General features: G+C 40.4%; 1 long non-coding RNA gene across 1 annotated transcript in view; it reads right to left on the bottom strand.

Moving 5' to 3' along the window:
* The window catches only part of LOC130362136 (uncharacterized), a 74,702-nt gene extending 52,764 nt beyond the window's left edge, over window positions 1–21,938 (bottom strand). Inside the window, exons 1-4 of the long non-coding RNA XR_008891287.1 lie at window positions 21,659–21,938; window positions 21,250–21,475; window positions 21,063–21,173; window positions 20,500–20,991 (exon numbers count right to left, since the gene is read on the bottom strand). This is a non-coding gene — a long non-coding RNA (uncharacterized LOC130362136). The remainder of the gene's footprint in view (window positions 1–20,499; window positions 20,992–21,062; window positions 21,174–21,249; window positions 21,476–21,658) is intronic.
* Window positions 21,939–25,398: the final 3,460 nt, after the last annotated feature.

Raw genomic sequence — 25,398 nt, 5'->3', positions numbered from 1 at the left:
AAATAACGTGACATGCACAAATTTTTCGCCCGTCACAAGAAACGGGTAAATTAACGGAGGTTATTTTTAACATTGAAGTCTATGGCCGACAGACGTTAGTAAATACACCCGTTTATGCCCGTTATTATAACGGATGTTATTTTTACTGACTACTACTACTCCCATCATGGAGCAGACTTGTTTCCATGATGGGAGTAGTAATTCCCTAGCTGCGAGAGTCTGCAGACAGCTGGGGAGGCTACATTAGTGTTTGTGCTACTACCCCCATCATGGAACAGAGTCTGTTCCATGATGGGGTTTGTAGTACAGGGGCTGAGGGATTTTTCACACCGGTTTTCACTTCTGAGACCTGAAGTTATTAAGCAGGGGAGCAGGCGGCAAGCTTCGCAACCCTGCGATGTACACGATGTATCAGTGTGTTTTCAACTTTCATTTTTGAATCCCAGGGAGCCCTGAATGGCCGGTACTAAGGAGCCATTCAGGGCTCTCAGCGGGAGATTTAAAAATGAACATTGTGACTAGCAGGGGTCACATGTATATTAAAAGCGCTGTGGGGGGCAAAATATATAGCGCTGCAGGGGGGGCAGACATATAGCCTATATATCTAGCCCCCCAGCAGCGCATTAGATATGACCCCCACCGGCGCATTAATAAATATATACCCCCTGCCAGCGCATTAAATATATACCCCCCGCAGCGCATGAATATGTACCCTCGCAGCGCAACGCTTCTATATACTTTTGCCACTGCAGCGCTATATGTAAAAAGCATTCTAGCAGCAGCATCGGCCGCCTGATGTCTTTCCCCCCAATGCTTCTATATACATATATCCCTGCAGTGCTATTAACCTCTTCAGGACTTATAAAAAAAGTTAACAAAGGTAATGTAACCCCTTCCCTATTAAAAGTTTTTTTTCCCATAAAAAAAAACTTTGTAAATAAATATAAACATATGTGGTATCGCCGGGTGCGAAAATGTCTGAACTATAAAAATATACCATTAATTAAATTGCACGGTCAATGGTGTGCGCGCAAAAAAATTCAAAGTCCAAAATAGTGTATTTTTGGTCACTTTTTATATCATGAAAAAAGGAATAAAAAGCAATCAAAAAGTCCGATCAATACAAAAATGGTACTGATAAAAACTTTAGAACACGGTGCAAAAAATAAGTCCTCATACCGGCCCGTACGCGGAAAAATAAAAAAGTTATAGGGGTTAGAAGATGAGAATTTTTAACATATAAATTTTCCTGCATGTAGTTATAATTTTTTATATATCTATATAGAAGCGCTGGGGGGGGCCAGACATATAAAGTTATCTGCCCCCCACAGCACTTCTATATACATATACCCCTGCAGCGCTATGTATGAAATGTATTTCTATAAGGAGCACATAGTGCCAGGAGATGGCTGCTGACACTATGCGCTGCTAATAGAAATACTTTTCATTCAGCGCTGCAGGGATATATGTATATAGAAGCACTGGGGGGGGGGGGGCAGACATTAGCATTATCTGCTCCCCCACAGCGCTTCTATATACATATGCAGTTGCATCCGCAGGCCGATGCTGCTGCTAGAATGCTTTTCACATATAGCGCTGCAGTGGCATAGCTATATAGAAGCGCTGCGAGGCTACATTATACATGCGCTGCGGGGGGTATATATATAATGCGCTGGTAGGGGGTATATATTGAATGTGCCGGTGGGGGGTATATATTTATTAATGTGCCGGTGGGGGTCATATCTGATGCGCTGCTGGGGGGCTAGATATATAGGCTATATTTCTCCCCCCCCCCTGCAGCGCTATATATCTTGCCCCCCACAGTGCTTTTAATATACATATGGCCCCTGCTAGTCACAATGTTAATTTTTAAATCTCCCTCTGAGAGCCCTGATTGGCTCCTTGGTGCCGGCCATTCAGGGCTCCCTGCGGGGATTTAAAAATTAAAGATAAAACACAGGATACATCGCAGGGTTGCGGAGCTTGCCGCCCGCTCCCCTGCTTAATAACTTCTGATCTCATCGGGTCTCAGAAGTGAAACCCGGTGCGATCAATCCCTCAGCCCCTGTACTACAACCCCCATCATGGAACATACTCTATTCCATGATCGGGGTAGTAGTAAAAACACTAATGTAGCCTCCCCAGCTGTCTGCAGACTCCCGCAGCCAGGAAATTACTACTCCCATCATGGAAACAAGTCTGGTCCATGATGGGAGTAGTAGCAGTCCCGGCTGTGGGAGTCTGCAGGCAAAGATGTTCGGCCATACATGAGGGATAACGGGTCTTAACAGCTTAATATTTATTCAGCGGTTAGCACCCATTATTTAATCCGTTATTAAATGCCCGTTTTTTACACAGAAATTTGTACTGTACCTGATTTCATTGAATTCATACTGCATGTTTATAGAAAAAAAAAATCTCGTGCTACATTTTGACACAGTGCACTAGTAGGTTTGCACCGACAGTGCTTTTAGTTACTGTTCTGAGGCTATGTGTTAGGTGTTCGTGGTCAGTCGCATACTACAGGTGGTATAAGAATGTATTGAATACGCACATTCATAGCTTTTTCATGCAGACATGCATAGTGTTCTTTTGCTTATTTAGTCTGTGTATAGATCCCTTCTTCTGTGCACATTTTATACCAGTTTGTGTATTCCTTTTGTGCATGCATATATAGCCATATATTGTATATCTTTGTTCTGTGCATGCCTCTACTTCTGTGTTAATGTGTATAAGATTCAAAAAGGAAGAATTTTGCTGTATGTTCATTGTGTGCTGTCCGTGCGCTCATGGCATTTACTGTACATACATCGTAGCATTTATACTGTACATAAGCTTGTAGCATTTATACTGTACGTACGCTTGTAGCATTTATACTGTACGTACGCTCGTAGCAATTACTGTACGTATGCTTGTAGCATTTATAAAGTATGTACGCTTATAGCATTTATACTGTACATACGCTCGTAGCATTTACTGTACGTACGCTCGTAGCATTTATACTGTATGTATGCTTGTAGTAGTTACTGTTGCATACGGAACATTTCCTGTACATTGATTTTACTGTACATTGTAGCATTTTAATTTGTATAGCTGTTATACTGTACATACTTTTTAGCATTCATATCATACATACATCATACTGTACATACGGTCACAGTGTTTTTACTGTTTATGCGATAGTTCTTAGCATTGTTAGCATGCATATGTTAGTAGTGTTTATTTCATGTTGGTCCTCAGCTTTCACTCTGTACATTCAGGCATAGCTTTCAGCATGTATGTTCATTGCAAAAATAAATAAAAACCCCTAAGTGCCTAGCATTGACACATGCATACGTGTTTTTTTTTAGGGAGGATTCTGAATAAAAAATTACATTGATTTGTATAATACAATGTTGGTTTGATTGATTTTGGCAAGACATTTAAAGTAGGCTAAAGTAGCCAAAAGTAGCCTATGAGGCCCAACCTAATCTTAGTTAGTTTTTGAAATTATGCTAAAAAAGCAAGTAGATCAAAATACAAATTTGTGGATATGCGGCTATGTTTCTGTTTCTCTATTTTTGTTTTACATTTATATTCTGCCCCCTCTTTCATGGCCAGCACTACACTCCACCCATTCGGTCCAGGTGTTTTTAATTAGCAGGAGACTGCATATGGGTTTCCTCCTAGCATTCTCCCAGCCCTCTGACAGGGAGCACATGGTAGGTGTTCACACTGGTGTGGTGCTCTGTGGCAGCCATTGTTACTGTGATGCTCTGTCTGTGGGGTCTTGTGGCCCAGAGTTGGAGGCTTGGTCAGGCAGCAGTGGGGCTGCCTGGCCACTGGGTCATTTTCCCTGAGAGCTTGGTGTTGCGGGGCTGTAGTCGCCGCCAGGCACTACACCAGTGTTAGGTTATGGACCGACTCTGACTAGGGAGCCTTGACGTGGCGAGTGGGCTTGTACTTTTTGATCAAAATGTATAATAACAACCTGTTTTTGAAATTATTCTGGGAAGCAAGTAGATCAAAATACAATTTGTGGATGCGTGGCTATGTTTCAGTTTCTCTTTTTTTTTGTTTTACGCTAATCTTAAAAGGGATTTGGGTGCACTAAGCTGCACTTTGTTATACTGATATATTTATAGCTATGTGTACTGTATAATATCATGGTGTTTCCCCACCGCAATGTTTTTAAAGTGTCCTGTATGTGTGTATGTTTTTAGGGGTGGGGGTAAGTTATGTGTGTTATGTAACAAATAGATGATTTAGGACATTATTAGTTGTTTTTGTGTGCTTACATTTGTCTTTCTTTGGCGTATTTACATTGTATTATTATAGTTCTACTTATGTAGGTTGCTTACTTTATCTGGCACTCTCCAGGGCAATGGTTCAGGCATCTGTTGCCATGGCAACCATCAGAACCACTCTATCGCATTGCAGGATATCCGATGGGTGACAGGAGAGGCCCCTTCCCACTGTCAACATTGTAGATGTGGCAGCTACATTAACTGTCAGGGTTAACTGCTTTTTTTTACAAGCATTGCATTGTAGCTTTACTTGACTTTTAAAAAATACAAAAGATATTGCAGCACGACTCAAAAAAAATATATAGTGGGTGCCAAGCAAACCAGGCCCGATCAAGGCCAACCAGATACTAAAACAAAGCAAAGGTGCGGCACTCCAATTCCGGTAGAAAAAGATTTGTGTATTTATTCACCACATCTCAAAAATACAGCAACGTTTCAGCTCAACAATAGAGCCTTTCTCAAGCTTAGTGACAACTGCTAGGTAAGGGGTTTTTATACCCAATCAAGTGTGTACAATCAACAAATAATTAAAACAATCCAAAGTGTATAATCCATAATCAATACAGTGCAGTGCATTAATAAAGTGCTCATTCAAAATATCACAAAGAGTACTATTACAGTACATAAAGTGCTGGATGATTAAAAACGTATACAGAGATAAAAATGCTTGAAACTCTAGACTCGTAGTTAATAACATAATTAATAATATGCGAAACATCTGTAGTAAACATGATTATATATCATAGTCGCATGGAAGAACTCACCCGCTCTGTATGTCTAATGGCGCTGACGGCTTGTGGTGTTCGGCTGTGCGCACGCGCCAACCTCCTGACGCGGCCGGCTCGTGCTGACTCGCCGGACGCATGCGTCAGAAACCAAAACAAACGAGTCATGTGCCGAAGCACATGACTCGTTTGTCAGCTGACCCGTTACCTCGGATACCTCCGACGCTAACAAGCTGTCACAGATGTCCGGAACGGGAAATTTGTAATGGGTACATAAAATAACATGTGGTGGATGTGGCATTACAGGTATGAGGCATCACTAGCGCGTAATATTAACAAGTTAATACTTGAATATAACTAATACTAAATGGTGCATTATATAACACCTGTGTAGAATACTCAAAATTAAATACATAAAAATTCTGTGAACATACATTATAGTGTTATTTTGTGTAATTATATAGAGATTCAATTAAATTCAGAATGTATACCATCCATACAAAGGGTCATAAAGGAAGAGGACACCAAGGGATGGTCAGGGGTTCTCTGGGTCAAAACTAATAAAAAATAATAAAAAAATATATAAAGAAAGATAAAAAAGTAATAAATGAAAAATCTAATAAATGTATAAAGAGATAAAATAAACAAATAAATATAGAAGTAGATATAAACACCATCAACAAATAAAAATTAAACAAGAATAAAATAAAGAACAAATAATAAAATAAGGTACATGTTGTGGTCACATGATCTCCAGCTGAAGGCAAAGGGACTGGTGTGTGTGTCACTTAACTCCCTGGTTTGTAGGGTACTGGTTGAGCCACCTAATAAGAAGCCCCACCAACACCACCAGAAGTCTCTCCGGTGCAGAGGGAACAAAAGTCCCCTACCCACAGAGAAACTCCATCTACAGCCAAAACGGGAGTGTGCCCGCTATTCCAGCAGCACCTGCTAGGACACATATAACACACCATCCCTCATGCATGCCAACCTGTTTTAGGGTAGACCACCGAGATATAATAAATAAAATAAGAAAATATAAAAAATAAATGTAACCAAACAAATATGTTAAAAGAAACAAATATGCTTGACCCAGACGCCTCCACCAACCACAAGTCTGACCTATAACTATGACCACCCGTGGATGTGTACTTCTGAAGAAGGGATAATTAATCCACTTTAAAGCCTAAATATAGTGCCACAACCACCATAGTTAGTGTACTATTTTTATTAAAATAACTGAAACAGAATAAACAAATGCAAATATTCAGAGCGTGTGATGTTCTTCCTGCATCTTGTTCAAATGTTGTAACAATCTGAAAGCATAAACAAAAAGATAAATGTTAATAAAGGCATAGCAATAGTCACATAATATGCCTAGAATAGAGGTAAACATGATCATGGGCTCTCAAGACATGCAAAAAGTTCCTAGATAATGTTAAACTCAGCATTCATACCATGTGGACGTAAAGAATTTAACCTGTGTATCCACCAAAGTTCCTTCTTTCTAAGTAAAGCCAGTCTGTCACCACCCCGACTAGGGATGGGGACATGATCAATGGCCATAAAGCGAAGATCTTTCTCATCATGTTGCATCTCACTAAAGTGTTTAGATACCGGTAGGTCCATTTTCTTACGTCTAATGCAGTACCTATGATTGTTAATCCTCGTTTTGAGGCTCCAAGTGGTTTGTCCGACATACAAAAGTTGACATGGACACATTAGTACATAAATGACCCCATGTGGAGTCACACGTCAAGAAGTGTCTCAGTGTATAAATATAATTTGTTTGGGGATGTTTGAAAATAGAGCCCTTCATCATTTGTGTACAATTTATGCATGAAAGACAGGGGTATGAGCCCAACCTCCTACTGGTGAGGAATGTTTGTCCCCCCGCCTTCTTTTTCAATACTGTTGTGTTTACCAATTTGTCCTTTAGGCTAGTTGACCTCCTATAAGACATCAATGGGTTAGATTTGAATTCTTGAATGTTAGCAAAACTATTTTGTAAAATATACCAGTGTCTATTGATTATTCGTGAAATAGCTCCACTGCGTACATTGTAATTAGATGTAAATGGAATCCTCTTTTCTGTAATTCTCGGTTTGGGTCTGAGTGTAGTCTCCCTATCAAGGGTCTCAACCCTCTCTCTGTGTTTAGAAATGACTGATGTAGGGTACCCCCGCTCTCGGAAGTTGTTAGTCATATTATCCAAAGTGGTTCGCAGTGCCGTATCATTATCAACAATCCTCCTTGCCCTCAGCATCTGACTGTACGGTAGGGATTCTATCATACGTCTAGGATGACAGCTGCGAAAATGTAAGAGTGTATTTTTGTCAGTTGGTTTAGTGTACAAACATGTCCCCAACTTGTTGCCATCTCTATGAACCATCACATCAAGAAAGCTGATGCTTTCCCTAGAATGAGTCATAGTAAATTTGATGTTGGTATCAATATTGTTTAAAAATTGGAAAAAATCAAAAAGTTCAGACTCTGAGCCAGACCACAGGAGGAAGATGTCGTCGATAAAACGCCACCACCCCAGACAATGTCTGAAGGGGTGGCATGAATAGACGACATCCTCCTCCATGTCTGCAACGTATAGGTTCGCGTACATGGGCGCCACATTGGTGCCCATGGCGGTACCTACACGCTGCAGAAAGAACTGGCCATCAAAAAGAAAATAGTTGTTAGTAAGAATGAGGAACAGCAGCTGCAACACAAAGTCTTGAGCTGTCAGGGAAAGTACTGATTTCGCCAAGACCCTCTGTATTGCCGCCATACCCTTATCGTGACTGATAGAGGTGTATAAACTCGTGATGTCAAAGGACACCAGAAACACATCTTCTGGAATCCTGACATCACGAATTTTCAACAAGAAATCGCTAGTGTCCCTGATGTAGGATCTAGACTCAAAGACAAAAGGCCTCAAAATTCTATCCAGGAAAATAGAAGCATTACTCAAGATACCGTTTCGCCCAGATACTATGGGTCTACCAGGTGGGCACTCCAGCGATTTATGGATCTTGGGCAATGCATATATGGTAGGTGTTACTGGATGTTGTATTATCAGGAAATCTCTTAAACTGTCGTCAATCAATTGATTTGTATGTGCTTCCTCTACTATTCTCAACAACTTACTCCTAATCAAATGTTTGGGATCACTGTCTAATCTCTGGTATGTTGTAGTGTCATTAAGTTGTCTGTACAATTCCTTGTTGTATTCAGCTGTGTCCATCACCACGACCCCACCACCCTTATCCGCAGGTTTGATGGTGAGGTCGTGGTCACGGACAAGCTGATCCAACGCTTCTTTCTCTACTTGTGTGAGGTTATGTTGTCTACACCCCTCTGTCTCAAATTCTAATTTAAGCTGTTCCAGGTCATGTTTAACCATCGCCATATATGTATCGAGTGGGTGTGAAACTATCCCTGGATTAAATGTACTTTTGTTAAACAATCCAAAATTTTTTAGACACAACTCGTGTCCACTATTAACATCATTAGAAACTTGAATTACATCATTATGCGTATTAAACCAGATTTTCAATTTTATCCTTCTAAAAAAGGCCTGTAAATCACATTCAATAGAGAACCAGTCTGGAACTGATACTAAGCAATAGGATAAACCCTTAGATAACAAGGATACTTGGGCATCAGTTAAGGTATGAGAGGAGATATTTACCACAGTTTGTAAGGTATTTAAGTCCTTTTCCGAGAGGGTTGAGTCCGTTGTTGTATCTTGGGTGGCCGTTGATTTCTTGTTTTTCCGGGACCTGTTGCGTTTCCTTCCTCCCCTTCTGGTTGGTTTCCTGTGGGGGTACTGGGAGAATGATCCCCCCCTCAAGTCTTTTAATAAAAAGAAGAAGCATCAGGATCAACATTAGCTTGGACATAGATATTGTTTTTCCCTTTCTTGTTCATAACGCCAGATTTATTGGTATAATTGTAGTCAAATTGGTTCCATGTGTATACCCGACCAGCTGTATAATCACCAAGGTCTCTATACCACTTCTTTTTCTTGATATCCATCGTGTCATTCTTAAATTTATCAAGGAAACCTTTAGTTCTTCCATGCGACTATGATATATAATCATGTTTACTACAGATGTTTCGCATATTATTAATTATGTTATTAACTACGAGTCTAGAGTTTCAAGCATTTTTATCTCTGTATACGTTTTTAATCATCCAGCACTTTATGTACTGTAATAGTACTCTTTGTGATATTTTGAATGAGCACTTTATTAATGCACTGCACTGTATTGATTATGGATTATACACTTTGGATTGTTTTAATTATTTGTTGATTGTACACACTTGATTGGGTATAAAAACCCCTTACCTAGCAGTTGTCACTAAGCTTGAGAAAGGCTCTATTGTTGAGCTGAAACGTTGCTGTATTTTTGAGATGTGGTGAATAAATACACAAATCTTTTTCTACCGGAATTGGAGTGCCGCACCTTTGCTTTGTTTTACTTGACTTTTAGGTATACATATGACTAATGTTTTATACTTTAGTATAATACTATGGATATAAATCTGTTTGCTTTTAACTGGATTTTATAATATTTCAATAGATATGAAATTAGACTAGGTTCAAAATGCAATCCTTGCAAATGGAGTTCTATTGCTCTCTGATATATAATTCAAAGGAGCAGATATATATCATGCGTCTCATGCATGAGTAAGGATTAACTGAATGCCGTTTATAAACGTAGATTGCAGCAGATCTCCAGAATGATCTGCTGCGATCCGCATTTAAATTCAAAAGCCGGTGGTACATGCGTCTACATCGCGCTGCCACCAGCTTCTATATACAGTACACTGTCATAATTCATAATCCCTGCCGGGAGATGGGAGCTCTGATTGGTGAATAGCTATTGACCAATCAGAGCTCTCCTCTCCCGGCGGCGGGGATTATGAATTATGAAAGCTGTATTATAGAAGCCGGTGGCAGCGCGATGTAGACGCATGTACCGCCGACTTCTATAGTTAATAAATGCAGATCGCAGCAGGTCACTGGAGAATGACCCGGTGCGATCTGCACCTCAGCCCCTGGACTACAACTCCCATCATGGGCAGAGTCTGTCCCATGATGGGAGTAGCAGTCCTTACTGTGCCAAAATAGACACTTTTGGTACGTGTCCTCTGAGGTGGTGTATATTTGCGCAAGAAAATGCTGTTTGCCCATATTTTTTTGCGCAAAAAAAACCACAACGCAGTTAGTAAATTGATTCTACAGTAGAAAATGCTCTATTGTAGAATTATCCGTAGACAAGGGGATGAAAAGTTCTATCAAAATTTGCGCAAAAAAAGACGCAAAAAAACACTTGCGCTTTTTTTTTCGCAAAAAAATAGACACAAAATAGCTCTATATACAATAATAAATTCCCCCCTGAATGTTTTTGTAGTGTTCTACTGTGTTACCATCTTCTTGAGTGGAGAGTTGTCTGTCAGTTGCAGCCGGGCTCTCCAGACAGAAAGAAGGAATAGTGTACTGCAAGGACACCGTTACGGCCAGTGATTGGCTGAGTGCAATGTGATGTGTTATATGTAGCTCCAGGAAGTTAACTGCAGCAATGACCAAAGCCAATGAATGCAAAAATGCAAGACAAAGGCAATCAACAGCTCACACGTCCTGCCACTAAGGGTGCGTTCACACAGAGTAAATCAAGAGTAATTCACGTTGAAAAATTTACGGGCGGAAAAATAATTTTATTTTCGCACAATTTGCGGGGAATTGCGCGCGGAAATGGAGGAGAAAGAAGTGAAGGGTTTTTCAGCCATTTCCACGCAAATTACGCGCAAATTGCGTGCGAATTCTGTACCAAAATGATGTCGGGCGGAATTTTTTTTTACCATTGACTTCTATTGATTTCTGCTAGAAGATTCCGCTTGAAGAATGAACATGCTCATTCTTCAAGCGGAACGGAATTCAGCGTCGGAATTCCGCTAGCAGAATTTCTGCAGTGTGAACAGGACAGCAGAAATAACTTTAAAGTCAATGGGCAGAGGAGATGTGCATTAGTTTGGAGCGGAGAATTCAAGAGGAATTACTCGAGTAAATTCTTCTTGAATTACTCCGTGTGAATGCACCCTTACTTTATTAGCAACTCTTGAGCAACATACGGGTAACAGAAGGCATCCACCGATGCATTTTGAGTATCACAGACCCTTAAAAATGGCATCAAACATTGGATTGCAAAAATAATTTCTATAACCTAGCAAGTAAATTTAATATGCATGTACTAAAAAAGGAAAAGGTGTCTGGTCAGGATCGGGGTAATAAGCCCAGTCTGGAAGTGGTTAAGAACAGGATCAATCTGAACGATGTGTTAAATGGGGATTCCGCTGTCCCATTCACATTGCATAATTTCTGATGCGGAAATTCCACATTCCGGATTCTGACTTTGACCTGACTTTGATCTTGTGGAATTGCTTGGACAAATTCTGGCAGAATTGGCCAAATTCCATGTTTTGAGCACACAGAAATTTCTGCAGCGAGGTTTGTAGAATGGAATTTAAGCGGAATAGCGGAATTTCCACGATGTGGACATAGCCATATTAGATTTAGAGCACAATTATTATTTAGTTGTGTGCCCCTCCTTTTTTTTACTGTGTTTATATTCGGAATATGTTCAGGTTATTGACTTAAAGGGGTACTCCGGTGCTTACACATCTTATCCCCTATCCAAAGGATAGGGGATAAGATGCCTGATCACGTGAGTCCCGCAGCTGGGGACGCCCGGGATCATGCACGGGGCACCCCGTTTGTAATCAGTCCCCGGAGCGTGTTCGCTCCGGGACTGATTATCGGTGACCGCAGGGCCGGCGGCGTGTGACGTCACGCCTCCGCCCCCGTGTGAGGTCACGCTCCGCCCCTCAATGCAAACCTACGGGAGGGGGCATGATAGCTATCACGCCCCTTCCCGTAAGCTTGCATTGAGGGGCGTAGCGTGACGTCACACGGGGGCGGAGGCATGACGTCACACGCCACTGGCCGTGCGGTCGACCGTAATCAGACCCGGAGTGAACACGCTCCAGGCACTGATTACAAACGGGGTGCCCCGTGCATGATCCCGGAGATTCCCAGCTGCGGGACTCCCGTGATCAGGCATCTTATCCCCTATCCTTTGGATAGGGGATAAGATGTGTAAGCACCGGAGTACCCCTTTAAAGGTTATGTTTAAAACACTGCAAAAAATTTTTTTTATAATATCAGCGCAATAAAGTATTCTGAAGACAGGGTTGCTACTGAATCAGCACTTCCATGAATATCAGAAAAATATTAAAATTGATATTGCCTGAAACATGTTTTTGCTCCCCATGTACATTATACGCAGACCATCAATGAAATTCCACCACACAAATGGAAGCTTTTTTTTTTTCTCAGCGCTGAAGCTGTTGCAGTGATGCCAGAGATCTTGAACTTGGAAAGGTTAGGTATCACAATGCTGGAGCAGTTTGTGAGCATCAGCAGATTTAGCTTGTAATTTCATTGATCTGTGTGGGCTTTCTGTTTGCAAACCAGCTGCTCCTCTGTTTCCCCACAGCAACTGATCTAAGTACCATTGATTTTTTTTCTCTTACATTAACATAGCATTACTTCTTTAATAGGCAATAAATGACTGAATGTAAATACAAACAGGGCGGCTGCCGTTTCCACAACAAAAGAAACAGCCAAAGAAATATCCATTTTCCTGAAAATAATCTGTGTTTCTATTTTTATAGCGAGACAATTACGATGTGAATGGCGAGAATAGTTGGTGTTTTTGTGAGAAGGTAGTTTTGTTACGTAGTTATTTTAATTTATTGTGTTGATATATTATCCTTAATGCATGTCCTTGAGCTGAATGCATCTCTTTCTAAAATGAGTGTATCTTTAGTCGACTAATAAAACTGCATTATGTTTGACAAAGGAAGGAATTACAATGAACAACTTTTGAGAGGCACTCAGCTTGCAACAAGCTTACCGTACAACACAGTCTTTCTAGTAAAAGGAAGCTTCTTTACATAGTTGTATAGTGTTAACACACATTTTTTTTTTTTTTTTTAAACATTGACATTTTTATGGCAGTTTTTCATTCAGTTATGTGTGTCAAAGCCAGAAATATGAAATATAAGGAAAGGACTTATAATTTTCTTTTCTGCTGGATTCTGACATTCCTTTAAAAACTGCATTACATAAAAAATTGTAGTGGCAGTTTAAAAACAAATTATTATTGTTAATAATAATAATAATAATGAATAAAAAATATGCTGTGTGTGACACTCTCCCTAATGAAATGATCATCTAGTGAACTCAATTTAACAATATAAATGTGAAGTCAATATAAAAATAAGAGAGTCCAACACAGTTGGAGAGAGAAACAAAAACTATAGCACCTACAAAGTTGCACTGGAGTCGAAAATTCATCAAAAATAGAACAAATCTTTAGTGAAATACAAAAATTACTATAAAACACAATTAAAAAAGGAGTGACATTCCTCAAAACAATACAGGGCATGTAAAAATAACAGGGCCACATCATGCATACATAAGTACAAAATAGGGCACAATAGAAACAATCAAGTACAATGTACTGATCAGTGGCACATAAATATAAAAATTGCGAAATAAGTTTAAAAATCTGTCATAATGTCAGTATGTGATAACACTGAAATAAGTACACTATTATAAATAACATATAATGTACCAGAAAAGAAAATACATAAATAAATACTTAAGATCCAGAGGCTAACTTACATACAGGACAACAGGACTCAGGCATGCATCTGTCAGTCAGGCATACATATGCACAGAGAAGACCAACAGCCCACAGGTTACTAAAGAGTAAATGCAAACTATCTGTTAATGAGAGTCAGCATAAGGATTTTCATACTCATAGCTCACCTGTCCTGTACCGACTCCTACACCGTTTCGCTCATCTGCTTAAGCGTCAACAGATTTCCTGACATAGGGGTAGGGGTCAGTTCAGGACAAGTGGGCTATGGATCTATATGAAGATGCTTATTCTGACTCTCATGGACATCAACAGCACTCAAACTCATCATCTGCTGTTAAAGGGGTACTGGAAAACATTTTTTTTTTTAATCAACTGGTGCCAGAAAGTTAAACAGATTTGTAAATTACTTCTATTAAAAAATCTTAATCCTTCCATTACTTATCAGCTTCTGTGTACTACAAAGGAATTTCTTTACTTTTTGAATTTCTTTTCTGTCTGACCACAGTGCTCTCTGCTGACACCTCTGTCTATGTCAGGAACTGTCCCGAGCAGGATAGGTTTGCTATGGGGATTTTCTCCTGTTCTGGACAGTTCCTGTTATGGACAGAGGTGTCAGCAGAGAGCACTGTGGTCAGGCAGAAAGGAAATTAAAAAAGAAAAGAACTTCCTCTGGAGCATAGTGCTCTCTGCTGATACATTTGTCCATGTCAAGAACTGTCCATTGTAGGAGCAAATCCCCATAGAAAACATATCCTGCTCTGGACAGTTCCTGACATGGACAGAGGTGTCAGACAGAAAAGTTCAAAAAGAAAAGAACTTCCTTTGTAGTATACAGCAGCTGATAAGTACTGGAAGGATTACGATTTTTAAATAGAAGTAGTTTACAAATCTGTTTAACTTGCTGGCACCAGTTGATTTAAAATATATATATATATATTCCAGCAGAGTACCCCTTTAATAGCAGATGATTAGTTTGAGTGCCGTTGTCTAAGGGAATCAAAAAAGCAAGATTCCAGTGGGCCAAAGATTGCAGAAAAATGGACCATTGCCTGGTCCAATGAATCCAAACTTCTGTCAGAGAGATGATGGGAAGGTCAGAATTTGGCACAATCGGCATGAATAAATGAACCCTTTTAACAGGTGTCAACAGTTCAAGCTGGTGGTTGCGGCATAATGGTGTGAGAAATATATTCTTGGCACCTTGGGTGCTGTGTGTTGACATCCGGACAACAAAGATTATCTAAACACGTTAATGACCAAGTTTTTCCATTTATAGGAGAAGTTTATCCGATCAAGAACGACACTGCACCAAACAACAAGGCTGGTATAGTCATGGATTGATCCCCGGAAGATGACAGTAAGTTTGCTTGCTTCCCTAGCCTTCACTGGGACTTCATAGAATGGGCTGTTTAGAGAATGTTACTACTGTACCTTAATATAATTTGTGCCAACTACAAGAAGTTATCCTGTCTGCATGGACCAATATTTCTAAAAGAATTGCTCCAGTTTTGGAGACCAAATAAATTTCAACTAGATGGGTGCCTTACACGGCGGTCAATCAGTGTGTGTTTTAATGTATATAGATTTACAGAATGCAAACATTTGGATACAGTGGGGGAGATTTATCAAAACCTGTGTAGAGGAAGAGTGGTGCAGTTGCCCATAGCGATATGATTGCTTCTTTAATTTTTCTGACAGGGACAGAGGTGGCAGCAGAGAGCACTGTGGTCAGACAGAAAAGAACTACACAACTTCCTCTGGAGCATACAGCAGCTAAGTATTGGAAGGATTATGATTTTTTTGTATAGAAGTAATTTACAAATCTGTATAACTTTCTAGCACCAGTTGATTTGAAAAAATAAAAATAAAATAGTTTTCCACCAGAGTACCCCTTTAAGACCCCAGTAATGACCCTGCCAATAATCTCCATGTGAAAAGTTATATAGCAGGTAATTCTTTTACATATTTTATTAAATAGACTGTTGTTATCATCAGAATTTTATATCCTTGTGTGTGTCTTGCAAGAAACTTTCCCATAATAATAAAAAAAAGGAAAATGTTACAAAAAAAACTTCACATTCATGGGCAGCTTTACAAGTCTAAGTAAATTATTAACACAGCAAATTTTCGGTCTCCTTCATGAATGTCAAAGAGGAAGAAAACTTGTCATAATATTTATCTCAGTGTTGACATATTTCTTCAGAGATTCTAAAATCTGAGGATAAAAATGTTGTCTTTACTGTAATGTATTAAAGAGAACCTTCAATATTTTACATCAAGGTTTAAGACTTTCTTATGCTCCTGTGTGTACTAAGCCGCCCGATGTGATCTTGGTTTGGTGAGGGCTTTTTTGTTGATTTCAGCATTGACATAATAAAAAAACTGAAATACACATAAAAGACAACTCACTGGTTTATTTTGTATGTGGATATAACTCCTGTAAGTGGACAAAAGCTCCAGATTGTCATAACAGAATTCCATTCAGAGTAGAAGGGACGTTCTTACATTCTAATAAGTTCATTGTTAATTATTTTTAGAAAGCTCATTGTTGCCAGCTGGCAGATAAAATAAGCATGTATAAAGGTATGTAGAAAGGCTTTTCCTAAACAGCCTGCGAGGTATTTGTGTGTTCACGTTCAAACGATGAAAGTCATTGCTTCCACTTTATTCCCCACTAGTTACACCAGTACATGTCATCAAGACGGAATTACACTTTTTACATTGTTTTATCCATGATTAGGCTCTGAAGATTCTGTACTAGTGTAAATAACATTTCATTTCAAGGGCTAGAGCATTCCTGTCTATATTTACATAGCCAAAAGGCATGAGATGGCAAGTGTGGATTGCATTATCAAGATAGAATGTTCATTTATTTTTTTTGTTTGTTTGATCTGATTATAATGTACAACTATATGAATGGACAGTACAGAGATCTTTTTAGTGATCTTTTTATACCTCGGCCTGTATCCATGACAAAGGGACATGCTCTACTTCTAGAGGAAAGAAGGTTTCACCATTATCAGACACAAGCAAACAATAGGGTAAAAGATAGGAGAGTGGACTTCTGACATTTTAAAATATTCCTTAGTAATCCAACATACCGAAAGTACTGTGACTTAGGCTCCTTTCACACTACAGTGTATTCACCTGTTATTGTATCAACCTATAGATCCCTATAAATAGGAATCCAAAAAATCCCTAATTTCCCATATATATATTATTTTTATGGTGAACCCACAAGCTTTATTAAAGTAATTGTGCATAGACATATAATGAAAACTTCACGTAAATTAAAAATTAGGCAGGGCGGTAGCTTAGCATTTAAACTAATATCTGTATACTGTGCATCAGGCCAGTGTACTCCAGCCTATTCTGATTGGCTATACTGGAGTGGAGATGCCCGGCGTGCCTGCAGTGCACGCTGAGCTATTTTTCTAAGCTACCGCTTTGCTTTCTATTAAAATTGAGTCCCTACTCTGCCCCCCTCGACATGTTTCGCTGCCTCTGCAGCTTTATCAAGAGGTAGCGGGCATATGAGCGCGGGCGTTCTCTAAGTTATATTTATAGATTACCTTGATGTTCGTTTGATATCCTGGCAGCCTATCACAAAGTGCCTAAATCACTTATTCGCATCATGATGCGAATAAGTGATTTAGGCACTTTGTGATAGGCTGCCAGGATATCAAACGAACATCAAGGTAATCTATAAATATAACTTAGAGAACGCCCGCGCTCATATGCCCGCTACCTCTTGATAAAGCTGCAGAGGCAGCGAAACATGTCGAGGGGGGCAGAGTAGGGACTCAATTTTAATAGAAAGCAAAGCGGTAGCTTAGAAAAATAGCTCAGCGTGCACTGCAGGCACGCCGGGCATCTCCACTCCAGTATAGCCAATCAGAATAGGCTGGAGTACACTGGCCTGATGCACAGTATACAGATATTAGTTTAAATGCTAAGCTACCGCCCTGCCTAATTTTTAATTTACGTGAAGTTTTCATTATATGTCTATGCACAATTACTTTAATAAAGCTTGTGGGTTCACCATAAAAATAATATATATATGGGAAATTAGGGATTTTTTGGATTCCTATTTATAGGGATCTATAGGTTGATAAATTAATTTAACCCTCCATATATTGGTCCGACAAGTGAAGAACACCTGTTATTGTACATCCATTATCTGTGTAAACGGATCATTAAAAAGCGGATGAAGTAATAGGTGATAACGGGTTGAAAGTCCCATTATTGAAATTGTGAAATCTTTAAAATAACGGGCAGTTTTTACCCGTTATGATGACATCCGTTATGACAGTGCACAGTACTTTGTATGTGGAGCTTAACGAGCACCCAGAGAAGTTCGCAAGCTACCTATGGATGTCTGTGGTAACTTTTGATGACCTTCTCGAACGTATCATTGAAAGAATCAGTCACCAAGACACCGACCTCAGAAGGAGCCTTTCACCAGAGGAACACCTCATCGTGACACTCAGGTATGTAGTCAAAATCCAATTTTTTTTTCAGATGTGTTTTATAAAATACTAAAAACCCTTTTTTTTTACTGTTAATTTCAGGTACCTTGCATCCAGTGAGAGTTTTTTGTCGCTTCACTTCCAGGTTCGCCTGGGAATTTCCACCTTCTCTGGGATTGTCCGGACCACCTGCGAGGCCCTGTAGACTTTCTTCCAAATCCTTCAGCAGAACATTGGCTTGGCATCGCAGAAAAGTTCCAGGAAGTCACACAGTTTCCAAACTGTGTTGGAGCAGTCAATGGGAAACACATCAGGATCCAGAAGCAGGCGCACACCATGTTGGAGTACTACTAATACAATTGGTTCTTCTCCATCATTCTTATGGCCATTGCAGATGCACAGTACAAATTCATCACTGAGGACATTGGGTCATGTGGAAGAACCAAGAACTCCCGTGTGTTTAAGAACTCCATGGGGAGGAGGATCTACTTCCTGAAGCAAGGGCCTTTCTTGGGACTGATGGACCTCATTTGTTTTTGTTGGGTACGAGGCCTTCCAGATGTGTGCCAACTTGCTGAAGCCTTACTCCAGCCGAGGACTAGACTACCACCAGCGGATCTTCAACTACATACTGTCACACGCAAGACGCTATGTGGAATTTTTGAGGGCAAATAGCAGATCTTCACACGGCCAATCCAACTGCACCCGGACGTGGTTGATTAGGTGGTAAAGGCAGCTGTTGTTCTCCACAACTTCGTCCTAACCAAGGAGCCTCCCCCCAGTGATCCGGAAGAAGTGGAAGCAGCTCTGCCTGGACTACAGGAGGCATCAAGAAGATCAACCCAGGCTTTCACATGTCTCAGAGATGACTTTTCTCATACAGTTTTTCCTGACAGAAGCTGTCAGAGTGTCTTGGCAGGATCATTTGTTCTGAACTCTCATGGACTGAAGGCATAGAAGTTACTCCTTCCCCTATCCTGCTAGCAAGGTGCTTATGTAATTTTCATGCTGTGAGTACACTTTGCTTGCAGCATATGGGAAGGGGGTACCTTGAATGCCCCAGTGTGACTTTAACACTGAGGTGTAGAAGCTAGTCCCTCCCCTATCCTGTTAGCAAGGTGCTTGTGTATTTTTCATGTTGGGGGTACACTTTGCTTGCAGGATATGGGAGGGGGTAGCTTGTACACCCCAGTGTGACTTTCACACTGTAGCGTATAAACTAGTTCCAACCCTATCCTGCTAGCAAAGTCTTTGTTATGTTATATCTCCCTGTTTTATGTGAATTTAACACTGGGGAGTAGAAGGTACGCCTCCACTATCCTGAAAGAAAACCCTAGTTGGGTGTTAAATAAATAGACAAAGTCATTATATAAACTGAAAAAAAAACTCATTTTTTAGAGTTGTTTTTTTTTTTTTAAATAAAAATAAATTAACTATTAACTTTTTTTTGTTTTGTTTTAAAGGGCATTTGCCCTACAAGTCTGTGAACGTGGGCTGGGAAAAGGGGTCTTTGGAAGGGTCTTGGGAGCTGGGGTCTTCTGGGGGCCGCAAAGAATTGATTATTTCTGTGTAGAGGGGGGCAGCAGAGTCTACTCAGAAGCTAGAATGACTCCTTGCGGCACTGACACTGCTTTTCAAGGGACTGTTTCTCCAGCATGGGAGCCAGGCTCTGGAGATAAAGTAGAGAGTCTGAATGGGGACCAGTAGACGGCCCTGCCCCGCATGCCATAACTGGCAAAACTCCTCCCTCAAGGCTTCCACTTTATCATCCAATCTCACAAAGCTCTCCTTTGTGAGCTTTATGAGATCTTCAAGGATCCCATGCTGTCTCCTACCAGTCCTCACTGGCTGGACCAACTCTCCAAAGGATGCTTCGATCCTCTGGTGACTTGGTCAGGATGATGAGGAAGCTGATAGGGGAGAAGATTCTTGCCCTTGGTCAGCAGTGTCGGGGGCTGGGGTGGGGAGGGTGAGGGGGTGCATGTTCGAGAGTCTGAGTCTGAAAGAGAGAAAAATAAAAATAAATTGTTTAATAAAAAAAAATTAAAAGAAAAAAAATTTGGACATACTTACGCATCTCGTGACACCTTTGAAGGAATCTGAGGAGTGACTGGCTATAGTATGGGGTTTAACTGGAGGCCCCAGATCCACTGGGCCTCTCTTCTTCCTCCCTAAGGCCCCGCATGTGCCGGTCCCTGATGGATGCCCACCTATTTCTAATCTGATCGGCTAGAAGGGAAAAATTATTTTATAATAAAAACATTTAAAAAATAAATAAATAAAATAAAACCTTTAATAGACACTCCATCTTTCATTAGATGACAGGTATTCCCAGTTGGTGCAGATGGCACGATACATCCCCATCCAAAGAGTCTGCTAATATTGCCACTTGGTGTGTTGTGGGTCGGACGAATCCCACAGAGCAGGACGCGCCTCGACCATCGCAATTAGATCAGTGTCTATTATGATCTCCAGCTCGTCCTGCCCCCTTCGATGTGCACCCGACCAGCACCTGCACCACCCTGAAACTTGAAAGATTCTGTTAATAGTTTTGCAAACACTGTAGTGTATTCAGTTGACTACACAAGCAATCACATTGGCTCTTTAAAGCTTTAAGGAAACAAGCAAAAGAATCAAGAAGCAATGTGATCAGTTGCTATGGGCAACTGACTTCCAAAGTACACTTAAAACAAGAATATCTATTTAATACATACTCACACGACCACGTCCTCTGCCATGATTCCTGCCGCCTCTTTCCCCTTGTTGGCCAAGGCGGGGTACGCTATTTAAAAAATAAATTGGGTTACAGTATAACATATAGGACAAACTGCCATATATTTGTACAATACATACTGGTTGAGGCTCTTTGGGAGATCTATTCTGGGAGTCCTGGGGGGCCGACACATGCGGGACACTATCCTCCTTTGATACCAAGTCCTGTTTGCTTATGGAAAACTCTTCCGACTGTAAGCAAAAAATGAAAAGTTGGTAAATTATTAAAAATTAATTAGGATAATTGCTCAAAAAGATAAATACTCACACTTGGGCTTGTTGCTCGTCTTGATCCAACTTCTGACACAGTATTCTCCACCTCCTCTGATGAGGATTCTACGGGCATCTGCTTCTGCAAAAAAATAAAAAAAAATAAGAAATCATTGCCAGTAAAAATTGTCAGAACAGTCAAAAAAGTGAAAACTCCCCTTTTTTTATTTGGACATCTTGGGCTCATTTGTTTTTTGAATATTTTTCTTAGGCACAGTTTGTTTCTAGAAGAAGAAAAAAATGTAAGTTTAATAAAATCCTTAAAAAAAAAACTGTGGTTGCAACACAGTCCAAAAATGTCCTGCACACTTCACTAGCCATTATCTGACTGGAAGTAAAAAAATAAAAACTTGATAAATTATGGAAAAATAAATATGATAATTGCTCCAAAAAAAAGAAATACTCACACATGGGCTTGTAGCCCAACTTGAGCCAACTTCAGAGTCAACTTGGGTTAAATCCTCAGCCTCTTCCTCAGATAAAGTTTCTATGGGGACTTGCTTCTGAAAAATACAAACTAAAAAAAAAAATGTCAAAATAGTCCAAAATGTGAAAACTCACCTTTTGGATTGTGCCTTCTTGGCCTCAGTTTTTTTTTATTTTTTTATGAAATGTTCTTAGGCATATTTTTTTACTAAAAAAAAAATAAAAAAATTTGCAGTTCAATAAAAAAATGTAAAAAGCAGAGTTGCGCCACACAGTCCAAAATCACACACTTCCCTAAGCAACGCATTCATACCCCATACAAACTGCAGAAAAAACTGCTTGCAGCCTGCAAACTGGCAAGCACATGGCGGACATAAAACTGCCGCAGAGTGGCCCCACACAGTCCAAAATCGTCCTGCACACTTCCCTAGGCTACAAACTGCAGGCAAAAATGCCCGCAGCCACAAGCACATGTTCCCAAGAACACTAAAAAAGTCATAATACATACTGCATTGCAGCCATCCATGTACCCACCTTCACTGCAAGGTGATATTGCGTTAAAAAAAAAAAAAAAAAAAAAAATTTTAAGATGGCGGATGGTAGCAGATTTTCTATGTCTGGTCCTGCTGGCCCTGATGCACCTGCCTCCTGCTGTTCAGTACAGGAAGAGAGAGGGTGTGAGCACTCCACCCCATTCCCATGTGACTTCAGGGGTGTGAAGGCTTTACTGAGCATGCTCAGTACAAATAACGGATGTTATAATGGCGGGCATTAACGGGTGTTTTTAGACAACAACCGTCAGCCATAGACTTCAATGTAAAAAAAAATAACGGCTGTTAATTCAACCGGTATTGTGACACGAGAAAAATTTGTGCATGTGAAGTTTTTTCTCCTGTCACAAATAACGTTTGTTAGTCATAACGGGCTATAAGGGGTGAGAATGGATAATCAAAAAATCACACTGACATGAATGGGATTTTTTAACGACAGTTTTTAATGGTTTTCTAAAGGGACTTAGTAATGGGTCTTTTAACGGAGCAACAGTATAGTGTGAAAGGGGCCTTACTTTACTGAGGGGAGTGCAGCAACCACTACTCCCCCCAATCTGGTCAATCTGCTTAAATTATTTTACTTTATGATATCTCTCCAAATCCCCTCTCCTCCTCAACCGTGCATCTGATAAGTAGGGCAATCTTTTCTCCATTGGTTTTCTTTGCAATTATTTATTAATTCACAGTATAAGGGGGCAATAAATGACAAAGGGGGCAATAAATGACAAAAATAAAGGATTTGAGCTACTAAAACAGGATGGCAGTGAAGAAGCATAAAAAAGCTTTAGAGAAAAATGTAAAATATGTAAAAAAAAAACAGGCTCATTGCCAAAGAGAGTAAAACTAACCCTAAAATGTGTAATGCTTTAACTATATAAATAGCAAAAAGGTCAAAAATGAAAGTGTAGGCCCTTTAAAAAATGATCAAGAAAAAATTATAAACGGGGATCAGGATAAAGTAAATATATTAAACAAATTCTTCTCCACTATATTCACCGAGGAAAATGAAATGCCAGGTGAAATACAGTGAGATAAGGTAAACTCGGCAGTACAGGTCACCTGTCTAACACAGGAAGTACAGTGCCGCATACAAAAAATCTAAATAGACAAATCGCCAGGTCCAGAGGGCATTAACCCCCATGTTCTAAAGGAATTAAAGGGGTTATCCACAAAAAAACTTTTTTTTTATATCAACTGGCTCCAGAAAGTTGAACAGATTTGTAAATTACTTCTATAAAAAAATCTTAATCCTTTCAGTACTTATGAGCTTCTGAAGTTAAGGTTGTTCTTTTCTGTCTAAGTCTTCTCTGATGACACCTGTCTCGGGAAATGCCCAGTTTAGAAGCAAATCCCTCTTCTAAACTGGGTGTTTCCCGAGACAGCTGTCATCAGAGAGCACTTAGGCTGGGTTCACACTACGTTTTCTCCCATACGGGAGCGCATACGGCAGGGGGGAGCTAAAACCTCGCGCTCCCGTATGTCACCGTATGCGCTCCCGTATGTCATTCATTTCAATGAGTTGGCCGGAGTGAAACGTTCGGTCCGGTCGGCTCATTTTTGCGCCGTATGCGCTTTTACAACCGGACCTAAAACCGTGGTTGACCACAGTTTTAGGTCCGGTTGTAAAAGCGCATACGGCGCAAAAATGAGCCGACCGGACCGAACGTTTCACTTCGGCCGGCTCATTGAAATGAATGACATACGGGAGCGCATACGGTGACATACGGGAGCGCGAGGTTTTAGCTCCCCCCTGCCGTATGCGCTCCCGTATGGGAGAAAACGTAGTGTGAACCCACCCTTAGACAGAAAAGAACAACCTTAACTTCAGACTGGCGCATGGCAAATGTGGTGCCAAAATTTAAAAAGGGGACAATAGGTGACCTAGAGAAATATAGACCTGTTAGTTTAACCTCTGTTGTATTTAAATAGTTTGAGGGTTTTCTAAGAGATGCTATTTTGGAATATCTTGATAAAAATAAACGTATGACCCCATATCAGCTTGGCTTTATGAGGGATCAGTCCTGTCAAACTAACCTGATCAGCTTTTATGAGGAGGTGAGCTCCAGACTGGACCAGTGGGAATCGCTGTATGTCGCACATCTGGATTTTTCCAAAGCATTTGAAAAGGTGCCACATAAAAGGTTGGTGCATAAAATGAGAAAGATTGGGCTGGGTGAGAATGTAAGTGGGTAAGTAACTGGCTCAGAGATAGGAAAAAGAGGGTAATTATTAATGGTACTTATTCTGATTGGGTGACTGTTACTAGTGGGGTACCACAGGGGTCAGTCTTGGGTCCTGTCCTATTTAATATATTCATTAATGACCTTGTAGAGGGGTTGAATAGTAAAGTAGCAATCTTTGCAGATGATACTAAACTCTGTAAAGCAGTAAACACTATAGAGGACAGTGCACTGTTACAAATGTATCTGGATAGGTTGGAGGTGTGGGCTGGGAAGTGGCAGATGAGGTTCAACACTGATAAATGTAAGGTAATGCACATGGGCTGGGATTATGTATTAAATGGGAGCAAACTTGGGACGACTGACGTGGAAGAGGATTTGGGAGTCTTAGTTAACAGTAAATTTAGCTGTAGTGACCAGTGTCAGGCAGCTGCTGCCAAGGCAAATTAAATCATGGGGTGCATCATTAGGGGCATAGATGCCCACAACAAGGAAATAATTCTACCACTGTACAAATCACTACTCAGACCACACATAGAATACTGTGTACAGTACTGGGCACCAGTGTACAAGAAAGATATAGTGGAGCTGGAGAGGGTTCAAAGATGGGCAACCAGGGTAACACGGGGTATGGGAGGATTACAGTACCCAGAAAGATTACCAGAATTAGTGAATAAAAAAGGACCAGAAAACCGGGCACTGCAAGTGGGAAAAATAAATGGAAAAAAGTTAAGAAATGTCTCTGTAGTAGCGGGGGTGGGATGTGATGTAGAGCAAGGTGCTGTGTGGTGCTAACGTCCAGCAAGGTAATGCAGACTTCAATGGAAAGAAAGCAGAAAAAGCAGAGCACACACCTGGATATCTTGCTTGTGCTGATTTATTCAGCGAAAACCAACAGGTTCCAATATCCTGACACCCTTAGATCAAGCAGAATTGGAGCCAGGGACCTGAGTAATCGCCTGTGGGCGTGAAACTGCGTGGCTGTCCAGG

This window comes from Hyla sarda, chromosome 3, assembly GCF_029499605.1.
Source record: "Hyla sarda isolate aHylSar1 chromosome 3, aHylSar1.hap1, whole genome shotgun sequence".
In the NCBI taxonomy this organism is placed as follows: domain Eukaryota; kingdom Metazoa; phylum Chordata; class Amphibia; order Anura; family Hylidae; genus Hyla; species Hyla sarda.
The sequence above is the reverse complement of the archived record's forward strand: the minus strand, read 5'-3'. Positions and strand labels throughout refer to the sequence as shown.